Below are 19,627 nucleotides of genomic sequence, written 5' to 3'. Positions count from 1 at the left end.
ATCACGAAGTAAATATAATGATTTGGATGTACTTGCAACTTAAGTGCACGAATCACAACGCAAATCCGATATTGCAGGAACCTACTGAGCACCAGATCCGTTCCCAATTTACTGAAAACTAGCAATTCCAATTTTTTTTAAGCAAGGAAAGAAAGTCTAAACCTCCAGTGTTATATTTCTCGTTTCTTCACTTTCACCATGAGGCTGGATGCTCTGCCCTTTCTCCACTTCTACATCAAACCTTGAACTACCTCCATCCAAAAATAAGTGCCTCAATTTTATTTAAATAGGATACTAAAAAAGAATTGAGCTTATCTTATCCATAGGATTTGTTTCACAGGAATATTTACAGGCGTCCCCCGATTTACAGATATAGGTAGGGTAGATTTGCGGGATTCTTGTTTGCTTTGATGACAATAGCTTCTATAGTATCTGTTTGCTTCGGCTTGATTTATCTACCTTGAAGAGCTGTTTTGTATATATATAGATGCATTTTAATTAAAGATATATCTATATCTTGCAAAACTCGAGACATTTATTTTAGGATGGAGCGAGTACATATTATTGATCCGAAAAAAATCGCAGAGATTGTATTGAACCAATAAATCATGCCATTTCATATCAAAATGTGCCACCGGCCTATCTTCATATGCACACTTCTTTAATACCTTAAGAAACTCCGGATGATCGAAGAGATGTCTAGCAGCATTTTGGTATAGATGCCATAAGCAACTTGTTATATTTTTCGCGTCTTCAGTTTCACCATGAGCCCATTTTTCATCTGCAGTGAACATGATAGCTTAGGCTGGATGCTCTGCCCTTCCACCACCTCCACATCGAAGTTCCACACCACTGCAGCGACAATGGTCTTCATCTGCATAATTGCGATCTCCTTGCCAGGGCAGATCCTCGGGCCCGAGTTGAAGGCCATGAACTTACTAGATCATGAAGGCGCACGTTGTCGCGCCCGCCCATCTTTAGGGAAGAATGCTAAAAAGAAAACTGGGAAATGGAGACATTGTGTAGAACTTGAATATATTTTAATTACAATGCGATGATACATTATATAAATTCAGAACTACTACACTCACGTGCGTACCTGCTTGCTTTAACATTTTTTTCTAGATAAAATTCATACAAATGGACAGAGCAAATCAATACAAATTATATCCTCTCAAGGCTTGCATCCTCTATTCTTACGCATAATTGAACTCTAATATGAAATCACATTTTGGAACAATTCAAGTCTTGCATTTTGAGCACTAATGTGCTTTTTTATTTTAATTGCTAAACCTAAAGGACAATGTAAAGTGCAACACTAAAACTAAGGATTTTCTCGAGGTAGAGCCGATCAGAAACCATCATCTAAGAAATATGCAAGAATCGGACATTATCTGAGAAATAGGGAGAGACAATATCATGTATTTATGGCTGGTACACAATATCCATGGATTCCATTTGTACAGAAATAATATAATTGACTTTACTTTGACATATGAACACAACCAAGTGAATAAGATCAACGAAAGCTTATTAAACCCTATTGATATACCAAGCCAATGATCAAACCTCTTTCTGATCTCAGATTATCTGTATCTTCACATCAGCGGATTTGTTCTCCACTTGCCCAACGTAGTGTACATTGAGAATCGTATATTCAACTGAAATAGCAAGTCAACCTACACTATGGTTACCTGCAAAAGAAATGCACTCACGTTAGGCTGAAAGATACACAAACAATCTAATCTTAAACTTCTTGCGAAAGAACTGCAGCCACTGCAAATTGCAAATCAGTCAACTAAAAGTTGCAGTTGCAACTTAAGGGTGGCTGATAGATGGAATGACCGTGTCATGCGGCACATCTTCGTGTTTCTGAAATTAAATCTATATAGCTCACAAACAGTAGAAGCATAGTAATTAAATGGTAGGCTTAGAATAGAGGATGGAATATTAAATCTTGATAAGACTATCAATACACTTGCTCAACACATGTGCTAGTTGAACTGAACATGATTTATTTTGTAATACTACCACATATAAAATGATATGTTGGCGAGGAAAAGTAAAGGCTCAACCGAAACAAAGCTAATCCAACCTAATAAAAAGGGGGAAAACCATAAGTTGTTGAAATAATATGGAACTATCTCCAATTGCGCTGAAATCGCCATATGCATAAGCAAGAATTGCTGATTTCGTTGATACTGCAGAACTCTAAACCTTTTACCAACCCATCCAAGCAATTAAAAATGATGAACCAATGATAATATAAACCACAACAACCAAAATGAATATTTCGAACAACCAAGCATAAGACAGTTAGCTGCAATACAAAGAAGTGTCACATGTATTTATTTACTTAATAAGTTGGGATTAAAGAACACTGCAAATTGTAACTGCTTGTTGCGATAGAAAAATCAGGGAACTGTCCATTTATTCATATCAATTATTCAAATGCGCCTAAAAGAAAATTTGATAAGAGGGTGCTATTTATCATAAACTTTATATAAGTCCATCACATACAGAACCATTGTCCATGTGTGTGTGATTGCTGACAATACAACAATCGACGTTAAATCAGTGCGCTGAGTCTGCTGTAACCCTCCTACAAAAAAAAACTAACTTGTACAATTTGGGAAAGATCACCAATAACATATGTGTAAGCATTAGTAAGGAAAGGAGGAAAGATAGATTCGTTTGATGACATCTGTTACGAAGCTTCAACGATGCACATCATCTCCTCTTCCCCACTGGATTCTCGTCCTGACCCTCCTACCCATGGATTTTCAACTGAAAGGAGGTACCCAACAAAATGAACCGAATAGATGGGCGAATTACATAAGGCTTTGGGATGGAGGTGAAGATCTACGGTTCTTTACCTGATTGTTTTGGACTGAACTAATGCGCCGTTAAAGATGCTTGTCCAGCACCAGATGGAGGTGAAGATGTACGGTTCTCTTGCACCATGGAGACCTGTTGCAGCTGCTAAATTCTCCGTATCCTTTATGCGTCCTTTATTTGTTTACGTCACAGGCTCCTCCTCTTCATCGCTCCACCGTGGCCACCGCCGTCTCCTCCTCTGCATCGGCCATCGTCCTGGTCGCGATAATCGTGGAATAATCACCAAAATAACAACCTGCAGTCCGAGAAAATAGGGTGAGATAGAAATCAAATCAAATAGCCTCATGAACTATTTTTTTTTTGAAATGAATAGCCTCATGAACTATGGGGATTGGGGAAAGGTAGGCAGACCAGAAACAGAATCAAATACGCGATGGAATCGAAGGGTAATAGCGGCTCACCTTCAAAGCTATTAATTACACGAAGCGGCGCGGTGCCTCCTCGCCTTTCGCCCTTCCGTCGAGGCAGAGCACAGCTCGCAGCCCATACAGCCAACAAAGAGGCCCAATCACTATGTCGGGGCCTGGTTCGCCAGAAGGAGTCCAAGTCGTTCTCCGGCGAAGCAGCCCAGGCTATGTTGGGTCGAGCAGATCATGCGGCTGGTGCGGTGAAAAAAGGCCCAAATGCTGTTAGGGGATGACCGAGAGATCTTGAACGTTCAGTGGCATGATCGGACGGCTGAAGACCTCAAATCACTGAGAATGAGCCTAGGTGGTTAAGTTTTACTGTTTCTTAATGAGAAGGTACATGCTTCATCTCACCGTTCTCTGAGAGCCATCTATCTGGGCTATAGTCGAGACAATCTTTACCCCACACGCCCTCCATTCTTCCCATGGAGCGAATAGATATGAGGATGATGTCGTTGGCACGCACCTCATGACCACTTGGCATGATATCATCGGCGACCACCGTCTTGCGCTCGATAGGCGCCGGTGGGTACAACCTGAGAGTCTCATACAAGGCAGCTCTCACATAGACCAGAGATTTGGTCTCCTCTGGCTCAAAGATCCCCATACTAGGTACTTTGTATGATGCAATGGGCGAACGGATGGCTGACATGGTGTAAGGGTTTTGGGCGAGGTTGTAGAAGGTCCATGGCAGTGTCGTGGCGACTGTGTCCTTCCCAGCAAGCATAGAGCCAATGAGCGTCGCACGGAGAAAGTCATCGTCCGCGTAGTCCGGGTCGTTGATGTAGGAAGACGAAGATCCTCTAAACCCTCTTGGTCTTCATCACTAGCAACACGTCCACCGTTGATCTTCCCCCTCTCCATCATCCCCGTGACGAACGCTTGTAGCACCGCGTGTGCCGCGCTGAGCTTTCTCTCGGGGCCAATGTTAGCCACCTCAATGCCTTCCAGCAACAGGCCGGCATGGTGTGCCGGAAAAAGGCCACTTCCAAGACCGTGTCCATCGCGGCTGGGGCGTCGACGGCTTCCGGTAGCGGCATCTCCAAGGACACGAGGCCAGGGTCCACGCCGAAGATACTCATGGTGGTCAGGTCAAACATGAACCTCGATAGCACTTCTTGCACATCGAACGGAGCGTCGTTGCCCGCCAAGCGAGCAAACAGCGGGAGGAGGCCCTTCTCCACCTTGTCGCGGCATCGAGCCGCCATACCAGCAACAAACCGCGGGCTAGTGACCACCCTTTGGAATTTTGCACGCTGTCGACGGCACTGCTCGCCGTCGACGGTGAAGAGGCTGCCGCTCATGATGTCGAAGATGGCGGCAAACTCCGGGCCCTTGAGGAAGTTGGCGTAGTTCGCTGCGAGGATGTGTTGGACGTTCGCCGGATCGCAGGTGACGAAGAACCGCATCCCGGTCCCAGGCGGGCCATGCGCCCTGAAGCTGTGACCTGACCCGGCGAGGACCAGGGTGAAGAAGTCAAGCAGGTTGTGGAGGTTGGCCATGAGGGAAGGGAACATGTACAACAGTGGCCAGTTTGTGGGGAGCGATGCTGGATTCCTTGATCTACTACGGCTAGACCTGAAGTACAAGTACACGGGAACAAGTAGCAGCACCAGAACTGCGGAGATGAGCAGCTCTGGCGACAACGGAATCGACATTGGGCGCTATCACTAGTTTTCTTGTTGATTCTTCGACTGTTCTATAAGTAGTCAGGGGATATGAATACGCTACTGTAACTGCGACTATGCCGCAATTGACATGGCGATTGAAAATTGACAGAGATTGGATAGGAAGGCACAGCTCTCTCCAGGGCCGGTGCTCGTTTCCATTATATAGCGATCAAAAGAGAACAAATCCTTCCAAGGGCATATTTTTTTCGCAGGTGCTAGCTGGAGGGGCTCCGAGATGGAGCAGCATGTTTTCTTCCGAGTTAAAGACAGCGAGTGTCGGCAGCGTGACATAGCAGGGTCTTGGTGGCGAACACGTGTTGATGAATGCGCGTAGTGTGGGGGTGCCGCCTCGTGGTGGTGTTGACGATAGGCATGTCAAGGACATTGCCTTGATCCTATCTCAAAGATGAATCCACAAAATGGTGACAACAACTTCTGAAGCGTGTTCAACAGTACGTCTGTACTGGACCAATTTATGCTTCCGACTCAGCCTTTGAACAGGTTGGTGAGGCATCCGGTTTTAAAATGATGTAGATAGGTGTGAGGTAAAGGTGAGGGCCTTACATGGCCACCCTTTACCAAGCTAGCTTGGAACTTATCATTATATTTCTTTATAAGCTTGCGTTAAATAATATAAATAAATAATACTACGTGCAGCATTTTAATGCACAGATCGGCTAGTCAATCCGATCTGACTGGTAACGTGCTAGCCACGCTATACAACTAACTAGATACATCAAACAGCGATGTTTTCGGGAGTGGATAAAGTGAGACCGAGCTACACGTAGCTCTTTATTCTTAGAAAATCGGAAATCATATTTGTAAATTTTAAAAAATCTGAAAATAAATTCTAGATGTAGCCAATAATGAAATCTACAATTGTGAAAAATCTCAATGTAAAATTCGTTATATTATAGGCTATACAAAAATGATAAATTTGTGGATCTAAGTATAGTGAATAGTGCATATTTCAAAATTGTTAGATTTTTCCATTTTTGTGTAGCCCAGAATACAAAGAGTTCCACATTGATATTTTGTAGGTTTGTAGAATACAACATTGGCTACATGTATCATTTTTTCAGATTTTTTAGAACCTTAAAATATAATATTTGGGTTTTTAAAAATAAAGAGCTACATGTAGCTCACCTTTCGTTTGCAATTTTTGCGATGTTTCTCCATTAATTTATAGACAAGTTCCCTCCACGATCAATGGCCGTTGGCACAGTATGAGGTGCGGAGGACGCAGACGCCAACGTGCATACTATGTGTTGTATCCAAATAGTATACGTTAGCTAGCATATCCCATGATCTTAGGTGATTGTTATCTGTTGTATGCTGATACCTTTTTTTTTTTTTTTGCAAGCTGAAAAGGATGATATTACAGATCCACGATCTTACAAGATAGATCCATAAGAAAGGAAAAAGTTACAATGAAGACCACTGGATCCCGGCGACGAAGACGAAGACGAGGCTGTCGTTGACGCGCCGCCGCTCAAGCTCCCCAAACATTGGATCGCCGGAGCCCACCACCGAGCAGACGGGAAGTCCCCAAACACCGCCTCCGAGGAGACTACCGTTGAAGCCGACAGCGCCGCCATGCCGATCTGCCGCACCATCCTCCAGAACGAGCTCTCCCAGATTCGCCGCACACCCGGATCTGGCTGTGGTGAAGCGAGCGCAGGAGATCCGCTGATCTTCGGGCTCGAGGAAGTCGCGCGTGTGACGCCGAAGCTCCGAGGAGCTGCGCCGCCGAAGGGGAACCACGCCGACACCAAAACCCGCATCAGCAGCACCTCCACCTCCCAAGCGCCGCCGGCCGGAGATCTACCGACGCCTACGCTATATACACTCCGTGAGATGGGCTTCCCCCACCCTCCTGCCGCCAAGGCGGCCGGCGGAGAGGGAGGAACCCGCGCCTCACCGGCGGCAAGGTGGAAACGACGGCCGACTCTCAAAAAAATCGCCCCTCTGTTACTGAGCGGAGAGAGGGGAAGAGGGCGGCTCTCTTATGGAGTATTGAATATAAATACAGATGGAGGCCTGTCGTGATGGGCTCGGCTCCTCAGCAGGGCCGGGCTGGCAAAATCCGAGTATGATAGTACTAGTGACTTGATGTTCACTTCTATCTGAATTTGATATTGTGTTCGGTTTATCCTTTTGTTTCTTGTATCGTGAGTTCAGTTGGAATGTAAAATTCCAAAGAGATAATAGATGTTGTGTATATGTTATTACCCATATGCTCCAATGAGAAAGGTTGAGCAGTCATACCACCACATTTTTTTTCTCTTTCTAGAGATATTCAAAACATTGGTACAAATAGTCACAAACGATGATTATTGTAGAATTCTTATTATTTTGTTTGTACACAAATACCTATATATAAACATCCACGAAATCGCTGCCATCATCAGTTTTGACTAGGCCAAAATGTCGACATGTACTCATGTGTATTTCCCTAAAGAGTTCTAAGATCCCAGGGTCTAGAGCGCTTGTGGAAGTTCGAGAAAGTATCTAGTGCTACATGGCACTTGTGTGCTACACATGATTCCACCAAGATGAGTCGTTTGTTGATTTTCAAGGGAGAGAATTAAACATTGCCCCACGACCTGTTCTCATCCTGAAACATATGCGAATAAATCCCTAGTTTTTTCACATTCTCTCACATGAGTCCTTTGTAATCTCTCCTCTCTCTCCTCACTCGCACTCAAGATGACTAGATTAGTGGAGCGCGAGGCAGCTGCACCTCAAGCCACTGCCGCCGAGAACGAAGCTGGATGAGCCCTCGCGTTCCTCTTGCATAGCGACGATGACGGTTGTTCCCTATGGCATGTATGCTCCCAAGCTCTTGAACCCGCTTGCTTGGTTCCTCTTGCGCTGTGTTTGGATGTTGGAAAACTGGCATGGAATTGAATTGGAAAAGTAATTCCAAATCCAAGATGGAAGGGAAATGGCTTCCAATTTCAATTCAGCTGTTTGGGTGTGTTTGGAATTTCTTGCTGAAATCAGAGACTGGTGACCAATTCCAATTCCTGTTTGGATGTACATACCATGGAATTGGATATTTTGTTGAGTTTAGATCATATAAAGTTGTGTACATCAATAAAAATAGCATGTATGTAGTACAATGTGACGAAATATATATAGTACCAACGACAATTGTAACATGAATAATTAACATGTCCGTAACAACTAGGAAAAGTGCATAGATCATGTCTTACATATAACGCACACATAGTTCATAAAACAAACTACACATGATACCAAACATCAAGGCAAGGTCATGAGCCATGGCTTCCTTAAGGTATCGGGGAGCGCCATGAGTGTTTCAACCAAACGCTCGTTGATGATCAACTTCCCATAAGCTACCAGCATATCAGAATCCTCCAAACCTTCAAACCACACTTCTCACGCAACATAGCACAAAGATCGTGGAAGTTTCTTTTAGTTAACCCTAGCGTATCATAGCAAGCTGCCTCGGACCCATTATATGTTTTTCTTAAGATGTACTTCCTATATGCAACCTTCTCCTCATCATCATTGAAACATCCTAGGTTTCTCGGTGTCCTTTGCGTACTAAGATAAGCAAATGCAATGCATGACATCTCGAACCACATCTTTGTCAATAGGATCCTTTTCCTTTTTCTTCTTTTGCTCTCTTCGGTTACGTATGCAACCAACTCTTGTTGAGACATTACCTCAAAAAAAACTCTTGTTGAGACATGACAATGCTACAATGCACATAATATTTGAAATCTTATTATTCAGAGCATTGACACTGTAATGATGTGTTACGATGCATACATACTTGAAATAAAACTTGTCTATATTGCAGATCAAATCAAACTTATCTACACATGCAGCAGTATAGAGATAACGTAGAGTATAGAGACGTGATCAAAAATTTATGTTGTAAAAAATTGCATCTCAAAACATAGAGTATAGAGACAGATTTTTATACCTTCAACAATTGAACTCAGCACCTTATGATTTCAGTCTGGTTCTGCAGCAGTGAACAAAACATATGTTAATGTATGTTGAATAGAAAGAAAAAGTGGGAAAAGAGGGCAGGGAGAATGATGGAGTTGATTCTCTCACGCCAACAGCACGACCTATCCTAGTGGGCTCATGCACAGCACACACACTCGGCCAATTCACATGGCCACTAGTGCTGAAATAAACATGAGTTCATGCAGTACTAAACATGCAGATACAGATACGTATATCATGATTAGTACGTGCTAACAGAGAAGATCGGTTTGGGATGTCCAGGGGAGTCGCCGCCCATCCCCTCCCGCTGTTCCCATCTACCTGCTGATCCCCTGCCCATCCCATGCCATCACTCTATCAACGTCCATGAACTGCTAGCGATCATGGCGCAGCCGCCATGGAGTTAGGGTTAGGGCGGGTTCAAGTCAGTAGCCGCCAGGGAAGATGGGGAGGAGAAGATCGAGGAGGTCGGGAAGGGAGAGAGGAGGCCAGAAAATATGTCTTACCGCCCTCGCCGGCGGCCGGTGGCTAAAGGTCAAGGCGGCGCTCGTCTCTAGCAATCGTCTCGCGATGGGAAGGGAGAGACGAAGCGGTACGAGCGTCAGTTTCCACGCCTTTCCGAGGGCTGGAGGTCGGAATTGAGAGAGCCCACTCGACGCGTGCGGGAGGGTCTGCTCGGAATTTTTTCAAGTTTCCACGTTATAATTCCTTAGCCACTCCAAACAACGGAAAGCGGGCCGGAAATTCTAGATATCTAATTCCACGTAACTTTTCCAACATCCAAACACAGTGATGATGTTTTCTTCCTTTGCTTTGGATGGATCCACCCAAAAGGTTCTTGCATGGAATGCCATGTGGTCATGGTAATGGTATTCCAAGTCCTTCGGATAGGCCATGCTCCAAGAGGTTCTATATTGTTCTTGAGTGTCCACCTCTTCCACTTCCACCGTATTGAATTTCAAAGCAAGATTTGCACCTTTGGCCATTCCTATAGCACGATTTCGGGAATCTTGAGAGTTTTGTTTGGCCACCTTGAAAGCTCGCATCCTGTGCACCACTTGATAGGAGGTGAGTTTATGATAGCTTTCCCTTCCCATGAGACTCTTGGCGTCAATGGGTTCATAAGGAATCATGCAATCAATATACTTGTCCTTGATCCAAAAGTCATCAATATGTTGAGCACCCACATTTCGAAAGGCATCGACAATGGTGATAAGCCTTCTATACATCTCATGATGATCTTCATTTGGGAGCCTCATGAAACCTTCGGCTTGGTTCCGTAGAGCACTATACTTGTTTCTCTTCATTCTTTCACTTCCCATGAAGATTATGGACAAACCCTCCCAAGCTTCCTTGGAGGTGGTGAAGTTCCGAACATAGGCCAACCTTTGTCCCCACAATGGTTTGAATCATGTTCAAGGCAATAGAGTTGAGTAGGTTATCAACCTTTTCTCTTCTATTCAACTTGTTGGGGTTGTAAGGCTTGTAACCTTCCTTAATGATTCTCCAAAGCTCATTGGAGGCACTGCAAACATGAGAGCGAAACTCAAATTGCCACTTATTAAAATCTTTAACATTAAACTTGGGTGGATCACCTTGCTTGTGCGTGACGAGGCTTGCAACGGCGCCAGAAAAGTAGCTGCTTGTGACGGTAAAGCACACGTTCGTTGGGAACCCCAAGAGGAAGGTATGATGCGTACAGCAGCGAGTTTTCCCTCAGTAAGAAACCAAGGTTATCGAACCAGTAGGAGATGAAGGCCACATGAAGGTTGTTGGTGAAAGAGTGTAGTGCGGCGCAACACCAGGGATTCCGGCGCCAACGTGGAACCTGCACAACACAGTCAAGATAATTTGCCCCAACTTAACAGTGAGGTTGTCAATCTCACCGGCTTGCTGAAAACAAAGGATTAAACGTATGGTGTGGAGAATGATGTTTGGTTGCAAAGAACAACAGAGAACAATGATTGCAGTAGGTTGTATTTCAGATGTAAAAGAATGGACCGGGGTCCACAGTTCACTAGTGGTGTCTCTCCAATAAGATAAATAACATGTTGGGTGAACAAATTACAGTTGGGCAATTGACAAATAGAGAGGGCATAACAATGCACATACATATCATGATGACTACTATGAGATTTACTTAGGGCATCATATTCATCGGATCCCAACAAACACAACATGTAGCATTACAAATAGATGATCTTGATCATGATAGGCAGCTCACAAGATCTAAACATGATGGCACAATAGGAGAAGACAACCATCTAGCTACTGCTATGGACCCATAGTCCAAGGATGAACTACTCACGCATCAGTCCGGAGGCGGGCATGGTGATGTAGAGCCCTCCGGTGATGATTCCCTCTCCGGCAGGGTGCCGGAGGAGATCTTCAGAACCCACCGAGATGGGGTTGACGGCGGCGGTGTCTCTGGAACTTTTCTCGTATTTTGGCTCTCGGTACTAGGGTTTCCGATACGAAGGAATATATAGGCGAAGAGGCAGCGTCGGGAGAGCCAGGGGGTGGGCTCCCCACACCTGGGCGCGCCAGGAGGTGGGGCCGCGCCGCCCTATGGGGTGGTCCCCCTGCTGGCCGCCTACGACTCTTCTTCGATGTTCTGGAACCCTCCGTGGAAAATAGGGCCGTGGGCTTTTGTTTCGTCCAATTCCGAGAATATTTCCTGTGTAGGATTTCTGAAACCAAAAACAGCAGAAAACGAGAACCGGCGCTTCGGCATCTTGTTAATAGGTTAGTCCCGGAAAATGCATAAAAATGATATAAAGTGTATATAAAACATGTGAGTATTGTCATAAAACTAGCATGAAACATAAGAAATTATAGATACGTTGGAGACGTATCAAGCATCCCCAAGCTTAGTTCCTACTCGCCCTCGAGTAGGTAAACGATAAAACGAATAATTTCTGAAGTGACATGCTACCAACATGATCTTGATCAATACTATTGTAAAGCATATGAGATTAATGAAGTGACTCAAAGCATTGGTCTATAGTTTGTTAACAAATAGATAATGACTAAACAATTGAATCATATAGCAAAGACTTTTCATGAATAGTACTTTTAAGACAAGCATCAAAATGTCTTGCATAAGAGTTAACTCATAAAGCAATAGATTCTTAATAGAAGGTTTTGAAGCAACACAAAGGAAGATTTAAGTTTCAGCAGTTGCTTTCAACTTTCAACATGTATATCTCATGGATAATTGTCAACACAAAGTAATATGATGAGTGCAATAAGCAAGCATGTAAGAATCAACATGCACACAGTTGACACAAGTGTTTGCTTCTAAGATAGAAAGAAGTAGGTAAACTGACTCAACATAAAGTAAAAGAAAGGCCCTTCGCAGAGGGAAGCGGGGATTAAATCATGTGCTAGAGCTTTTCAAGTTTTGAAATCATATAGAGAGCATAAAAGTAAAGTTTTGAGAGGTGTTTGTTGTTGTCAACGAATGGTAGTGGGCACTCTAACCCCCTCGCCAAACAGACTTTCAAAGAGCGGCTCCCATGAAGGACGTTATTTCTACCAGCAAGGTAGATCATCCCTCTTCTCTTTTGTTTACACATGTACTTTAGTTTTATTTAGAGATGACACTCCTCCCAACCTTTTTATTTCACAAGCCATGGCTAACCGAATCCTCGGGTGCCTTCCAACATTTCACATGCCATGGAGGAGTGTCTATTTGCAAAATTAAGTTGCTTACGATGAATCGGGGCAAAACATGTGAAGAGAATTATTAATGAAAGTTAATTAATTGGGGCTGGGAACCCCGATGCCAGCTCTTTTTGCAAAATTATTGGATAAGCGGATGTGCCACTAGTCCATTGGTGAAAGTCTGCCCAACCAAGATTGAAAGATAAAACGCCACATACTTCCTCATGAGCTATAAAACATTGACACAAATAAGAGATAATAACTTTTGAATTGTTTAAAGGTAGCACATGAAGTATTTACTTGGAATGGCAGAAAAATACCACATAGTAGGTAGTTATGGTGGACACAAATGGCATAGGTTTTGGCTCAAGGTTTTGGATGCACGAGAAGCATTCCCTCTCAGTACAAGGCTTTGGCTAGCAAGGTTGTTTGAAGCAACACAAGTATGAACCGGTACAGCAAAACTTACATAAAAACATATTACAAGCATTATAAGACTCTACACTGTCTTCCTTGTTGCTCAAACACTCTTACGAGAAAATATCTAGACCTTAGAGAGACCAATCATGCAAACCAAATTTTAACAAGCTCTACGGTAGTTCTCCACTAATAGGTTTAAACTACATGATGCAAGAGCTTAAACATGATCTACTTGAGAGCTCAAAACAATTGCCAAGTATCAAATTATTCAAGACAATATACCAATTATCACATGAAGCATTTTTTGTTTCCAACCGAATAGCAATAAGTGCAGCGGCTTTTAGCTTTTGCCATGAACATTAAAAGTTAAAGCGAAGAACACCGGTGTTCAAATGAAAAAGCGGAGCGTGTCTCTCTCCCATAGAAGCATGTTAGGATCCGATTTTATTCAGAGAATGAAAATAACAAAACAAAATAAAGCACACAGACTCTCCAAGTAAAGCACATAAGATGTGACGGAATAAAAATATAGTTTCACTAGAGGTGACCTGATAAGTTATTGATGAAGAAGGGGATGCCTTGGGCATCCCCAAGCTTAGATGCTTGAGTCTTCTTGAAATATGCAGGGATGAACCACGGGGGCATCCCCAAGCTTGGACTTTTCACTCTTCTTGATCATATTATATCATCCTCCTCTCTTGATCCTTGAAAACTTCCTTCACACCAAACTCAAAACAATCTCATTAGAGGGTTAGTGCATAATAAAAAATTCACATGTTCAGCAAGGACACAATCATTTCCAACACTTCTGGACATTACCCAAGGTTACTAAAATTTAATGGAGCAAAGAAATCCACTCAAAAACAGTAAAAGAGGCAATACGAAATAAAAGGCAGAATCTGTCAAAACAGAACAGTCCGTAAAGACAAAAAATTTCGAGGCACTTAACATGCTCAGATGAAAAAGCTCAAATTGAATGAAAGTTGCGTACATATCTGAGGATTACTCATGAATTTTTTCAAGATTTTACGAATTTCCTACAGAGAGAACAACTCAAATTCGTGACAGCAAAAAATCTGTTCCTACGCAGAAATCCAAATCTAGTATCAACTTTCTATCAAATACTTTACTTGGCACAACAGTGCAATAAAGTAAAGATACAAAGGTATTGCTACAGTAGTAACAAGCACCTTGACTCAAATGTAAAACAAAAATTGCAGAAATAAAATAATGGGTTGTCTCCCATAAGCGCTTTCTTTAACGCCTTTCAGCTAGGCGCAGAAAGTGAAAATCAAGTAACATCAAGAGAAGAAGCATCAACATCATAATTTATTCTAATAATAGAATCAAAAGGCAACTTCATTCTATTTCTAGGGAGGTGTCCATACCTTTCTTAAGAGGGAATTGATATTTAATATTTCCTTCTTTCATACCAATAATAGCACCAACGGTTCGAAGAAAGGGTCTTCCCAAAATAATAGGATAAGATGCTTTGCATTCAATATCCAAAACAACAAAATCAACGGGGACAAGGTTATTGTTAACCGTAATGTGAACATTGTCAATTCTCCCCAAAGGTTTCTTTATAGAATTATCAGCAGGATTAACATCAAAATAACAATATTTCAACGGTGGCAAGCCAAGCATATCATAAAGTTTCTTAGGCATAACAGAAATACTTGCACCAAGATCACATAAAACATTACAATCAAAATCATTGACCTTCATTTTAATGATGGGCTCCCAACCATCTTCCAACTTCCTAGGAATAGAAGCTTCAAGTTTTAATTCCTCTTCTCTAGCTTTAATGAGAGCATTTGTAATATGTTTTGTAAAGGCCAAGTTTATAGCACTAGCATTAGGACTTCTAGCAAGGTTTTGCAAGAACTTAATAACTTCAGAAATATGACAATTATCAAAATCAAAACCATTATGATCTAAAGCAATGGGACCATTGTCCCCAACACTTTGAAAAATTTCAGCACTTTCATCACAAACAGTTTCAGCAGTTTCAGGCAATTTTGCACGCTTTATAATAGAAGTAGAAACATTGCCAACACCAATTATTTTACCATTGATAGTAGGAGGTTTAGCAACATATGAAGCATCAACATTACTAGTGGTGGTAATAGTCCAAACTTTAGCTATATTATTCTCTTTAGCAAGTTTTTCTTCTCTTTCCCACCTAGCATGCAATTCAGCCATCATTCTAATATTGTCATTAATTCGAACTTGGATAGCATTTGCTGTAGCAAATGACTTAATATCTTTAGTTTCATTAGGCATAACTTTCAATTTTAAAAGATCAACATCAGCAGCAAGACTATCAACCTTAGAAGCAAGAACATCAATTTTACCAAGCTTTTCCTCAACAGATTTGTTAAAAGCAGTTTGTGTACTAATAAATTCTTTAAGCATGACTTCAAGACCAGAGGGTACACTCCTACCTTTGTTATAAGAATTACCATAACAATTACCATTATTAGAAGGATATGGCCTATAGTTGTTGTTACCAAAATTATTCCTATAAGCATTGTTGTTGAAATTATTATTTTTAATGAAGTTCACATCAACATGCTCTTCTTGAGCAACCAATGAAGCTAAAGGAACATTATTAGGATCAACATGAGATTTACCATTAACAAGCATAGACATAATAACATCGATCTTATCACTCAAGGAGGAGGTTTCTTCAACATAATTTACCTTCTTACCTTGAGGAGTCCTTTCAGTGTGCCATTCAGAGTAGTTGATCATCATATCATCAGGAAGCTTTGTTGCAGCACCCAAAGTGATGGACATAAAAGTACCTCCAGCAGCTAAATCCAATAGGTTCCTTGAAGAAAAATTTAATCCTGCATAAAAAGTTTGGATGATCATCCAAGTAGTTAGTCCATGGGTAGGGCAATTCTTTACCAAAGATTTCATTCTCTCCCATGCTTGGGCAACATGTTCATTATCCAATTGCTTAAAATTCATAATGCTACTTCTCAAAGATATAATTTTAGCAGGAGGATAATATCTTCCAATGAAAGCATCTTTACATTTAGTCCATGAATCAATACTATTTTTAGGCAAAGATAGCAACCAATCTTTAGCTCTTCCTCTTAAGGAGAAAGGAAACAATTTAAGTTTTATAATATCCCGATCTACATCCTTATACTTTTGCATTTCACAAAGTTCAAAAAAATTATTAAGATGGGCAACAACATCATCAGTACTAACACCAGAAAATTGCTCTCTCATAACAAGATTTAGTAAAGCAGGTTTAATTTCATAAAATTCTGCTGTAGAGGCAGGTGGAGCAATAGGAGTGCATATGAAATCATTATTATTGGTGCTAGTAAAGTCAGACAACTTAGTGTTCTCGGGAGTATTCATTTTAATAATAATAAAAATAAGTAAAGCAAACCGAATTAAATAAAGTAAAACAAGTAACTAATTTTTTTGTGTTTTTGATATAAGCAAAGCAAACAAGACATAAAATAAAATAAAGCAAGACAATAAACAAAGTAAAGAGATTGGGTGTGAGAGACTCCCCTTGCAGCGTGTCTTGATCTCCTCGGCAACGGCGCCAGAAAAGTAGCTGCTTGTGCGTGACGAGGCTTGCAACGGCGCCAGAAAAGTAGCTGCTTGTGACGGTAAAGCACACGTCCGTTGGGAACCCCAAGAGGAAGGTATGATGCGTACAGCAGCGAGTTTTCCCTCAGTAAGAAACCAAGGTTATCGAACCCAGTAGGAGATGAAGGCCACGTGAAGGTTGTTGGTGAAAGAGTGTAGTGCGGCGCAACACCAGGGATTCCGGCGCCAACGTGGAACCTGCACAACACAGTCAAGATAATTTGCCCCAACTTAACAGTGAGGTTGTCAATCTCACCGGCTTGCTGAAAACAAAGGATTAAACGTATGGTGTGGAGAATGATGTTTGCTTGCAAAGAACAACAGAGAACAATGATTGCGGTAGGTTGTATTTCGGATGTAAAAGAATGGACCGGGGTCCACAGTTCACTAGTGGTGTCTCTCCAATAAGATAAATAACATGTTGGGTGAAAAAATTACAGCTTGGGCAATTGACAAATAGAGAGGGCATAACAATGCACATACATATCATGATGACTACTATGAGATTTACTTAGGGCATTACGACAAAGAACATAGACCGCCATCCAGCATGCATCTATGCCTAAAAAGTCCACCTTCGGATTAGCATCCGCACCCCTTCCAGTATTAAGTTGAAAACAACAGAGAATTGCATTAAGTAATGTGTGTAATGTAAACAATACAAATATCCTTAGATAAAGCATTGATGTTTTATCCCTAGTGGCAACATCACATCCACAACCTTAGAACTTTCTGTCACTGTCCCAGATTCAATGGAGGCATGAACCCACTATCTAGCATAAATACCCCCTCTTGGAGTTACAAGTATCAACTTGGCCAGAGCCTGTACTAGCAACGGAGAGCATGCAAGATCATAAACAACACATATATGATAGATCGATAATCAACTTGATATAGTATTCCATATTCATCGGATCCCAACAAACACAACATGTAGCATTACAAATAGATGATCTTGATCATGATAGGCAGCTCACAAGATCTAGACATGATGGCACAATAGGATAAGACAACCATCTAGCTACTGCTATGGACCCATAGTCCAAGGATGAACTACTCACGCATCAGTCCGGAGGCGGGCATGGTGATGTAGAGCCCTTCGGTGATGATTCCCCTCTCCGGCAGGGTGCCGGAGGAGATCTTCGTAACCCCCGAGATGGGGTTGACGGCGGCGGCGTCTCTGGAACTTTTCTCGTATTTTGGCTCTCGGTACTAGGGTTTTCCGATACGAAGGAATATATAGGAGAAGAGGCAGCGTCGGGGGAGCCAGGGGTGGGCTCCCCACACCTGGGCGCGCTAGGAGGTGGGGCCGCGCTGCCCTATGGGGTGGTCCCCCTGCTGGCCGCCTCCGACTCTTCTTCGATGTTCTGGAACCCCCCGTGGAAAATAGGGCCGTGGTTTTTTTTCGTCCAATTCCGAGAATATTTCATGTGTAAGATTTCTGAAACCAAAAACAGCAGAAAACAGGAACTGGCGCTTCGGCATCTTGTTAATAGGTTAGTCACGGAAAATGCATAAAAATGATATAAAGTGTATATAAAACATGTGAGTATTGTCATAAAACTAGCATGGAACGTAAGAAATTATAGATACGTTGGAGACATATCACACCTCTATTGTTTATATGAGGGTGGGGAACCGGGATATCGGGAGAGCGGAAAGGTGGAGGAACGGCATTTTAGCTCTCATCAACACCCGTTCTAGGAGAAGTACGAGGGGTTTTAATTTTGTATAAGTGATAACCATCCAAGGGCTTTGTAGTAGAGTGTGAGCCCGAAGCATCTCCGTCTACTACAAGGTCCTTGTCCTTATCCTTTTCCTCTACGAAGGGAACGGCGGGAGGGAGCGATGTTATAAGCCCCGAAAAGTATATCTTCATACTTTCGATTTGAGCTTCCATGGAGGATCTCAAGGATGTTTCCATTGACTTGAGATCTTCCATGGAGGCCGGCTTTGTGGCCCCTTCCGGAGTCTCATCGTTCGGCATACTCATAGGCGGTTAAGCCCGAAATAAGAGCCTAAGATCTGATACAAATTGAAAGGATCGTATGCCGCACCTAGAGAGGGGGGGGGGGTGATTAGGTGCTACCCAATTTTTTGTTCCTTTCAATTTAGGCTTGACACAAAGGTAAATTCTCTAGATATGCAACTATGTGAATTTACCTATATGACAAGATATACACCTAAGCAAGATATAATATAGCTAATAAGGATAGAGATAACCGAGAGTGGAGCACGCGGAGACACAGATATGATTCCCGTAGTTCCTTCCTTAATTTTGAGGGGAAGTACGTCTACGTTTGGAGGAGTGTGGTCGCCACAAATGCCTCACATACTCAGGTCTCCTGTGAGCAACGCCACAAAGGCCTAGCCCACTTCCACTAAGGGAATTCCTCAAGGCGGAAAATGGGCCTTTACAAAGTTCTTGGGGCACACATCCACAACTGAATTGGAGACTCCCAATATCTGTAACAACACAAACAATAACAACAAGCAAATCAATCACAAGCAACTAGGGTTTCCAACGAGGGGGAAATGTAAATCGCTTTGGTGAAGATGTAGATCGGGGTCTTCTCCTTCGATTCTCCAACGATCAAGAGCTTTGGGTGGTTGGAGGAGGAGATCTAGTGAATCTTGTATTTCTTGAGGTGGCTCTAATGGTGGATGAACTTGAGCAGAAATGAGCAACCATCACTTGAGGAAGAAGGGGGTATTTATACCCCCCCCCAAGAAATCCAGCCGTTGGTGAAAGCTGAGGCCGGATATTTCGGCCTAAGTATGGGCCAGATTAACCCCCCCCCCCCCCCGAAATATCCGGCCCTCGACAAAATATCCGGCCCTAGTCCAGGGGGTTGGCCGCTCAGGTCCTTAGCCGTTTTTCAGGGCCCCCCGGAATATCCGGCCTGGTGTTAGTTTCCTGCTTCCTTTTTCTTCTTTCTCAACACAAATCCAACCACA

At 42.6% G+C, this 19,627-nt stretch overlaps 1 pseudogene; it reads right to left on the bottom strand.

Annotated features, from left to right (window-relative positions):
* Nucleotides 1-736: 736 nt before the first annotated feature.
* On the bottom strand, nt 737-4,963 carry LOC124683896 (annotated as a pseudogene).
* Between the last annotated feature and the right edge of the window lie 14,664 nt (nt 4,964-19,627).

Source organism: Lolium rigidum, chromosome 1 (assembly GCF_022539505.1).
Source record: "Lolium rigidum isolate FL_2022 chromosome 1, APGP_CSIRO_Lrig_0.1, whole genome shotgun sequence".
In the NCBI taxonomy this organism is placed as follows: domain Eukaryota; kingdom Viridiplantae; phylum Streptophyta; class Magnoliopsida; order Poales; family Poaceae; genus Lolium; species Lolium rigidum.
Note: the sequence above shows the minus strand (reverse complement) of the source record. Positions and strands in the feature narration are given on the sequence as shown.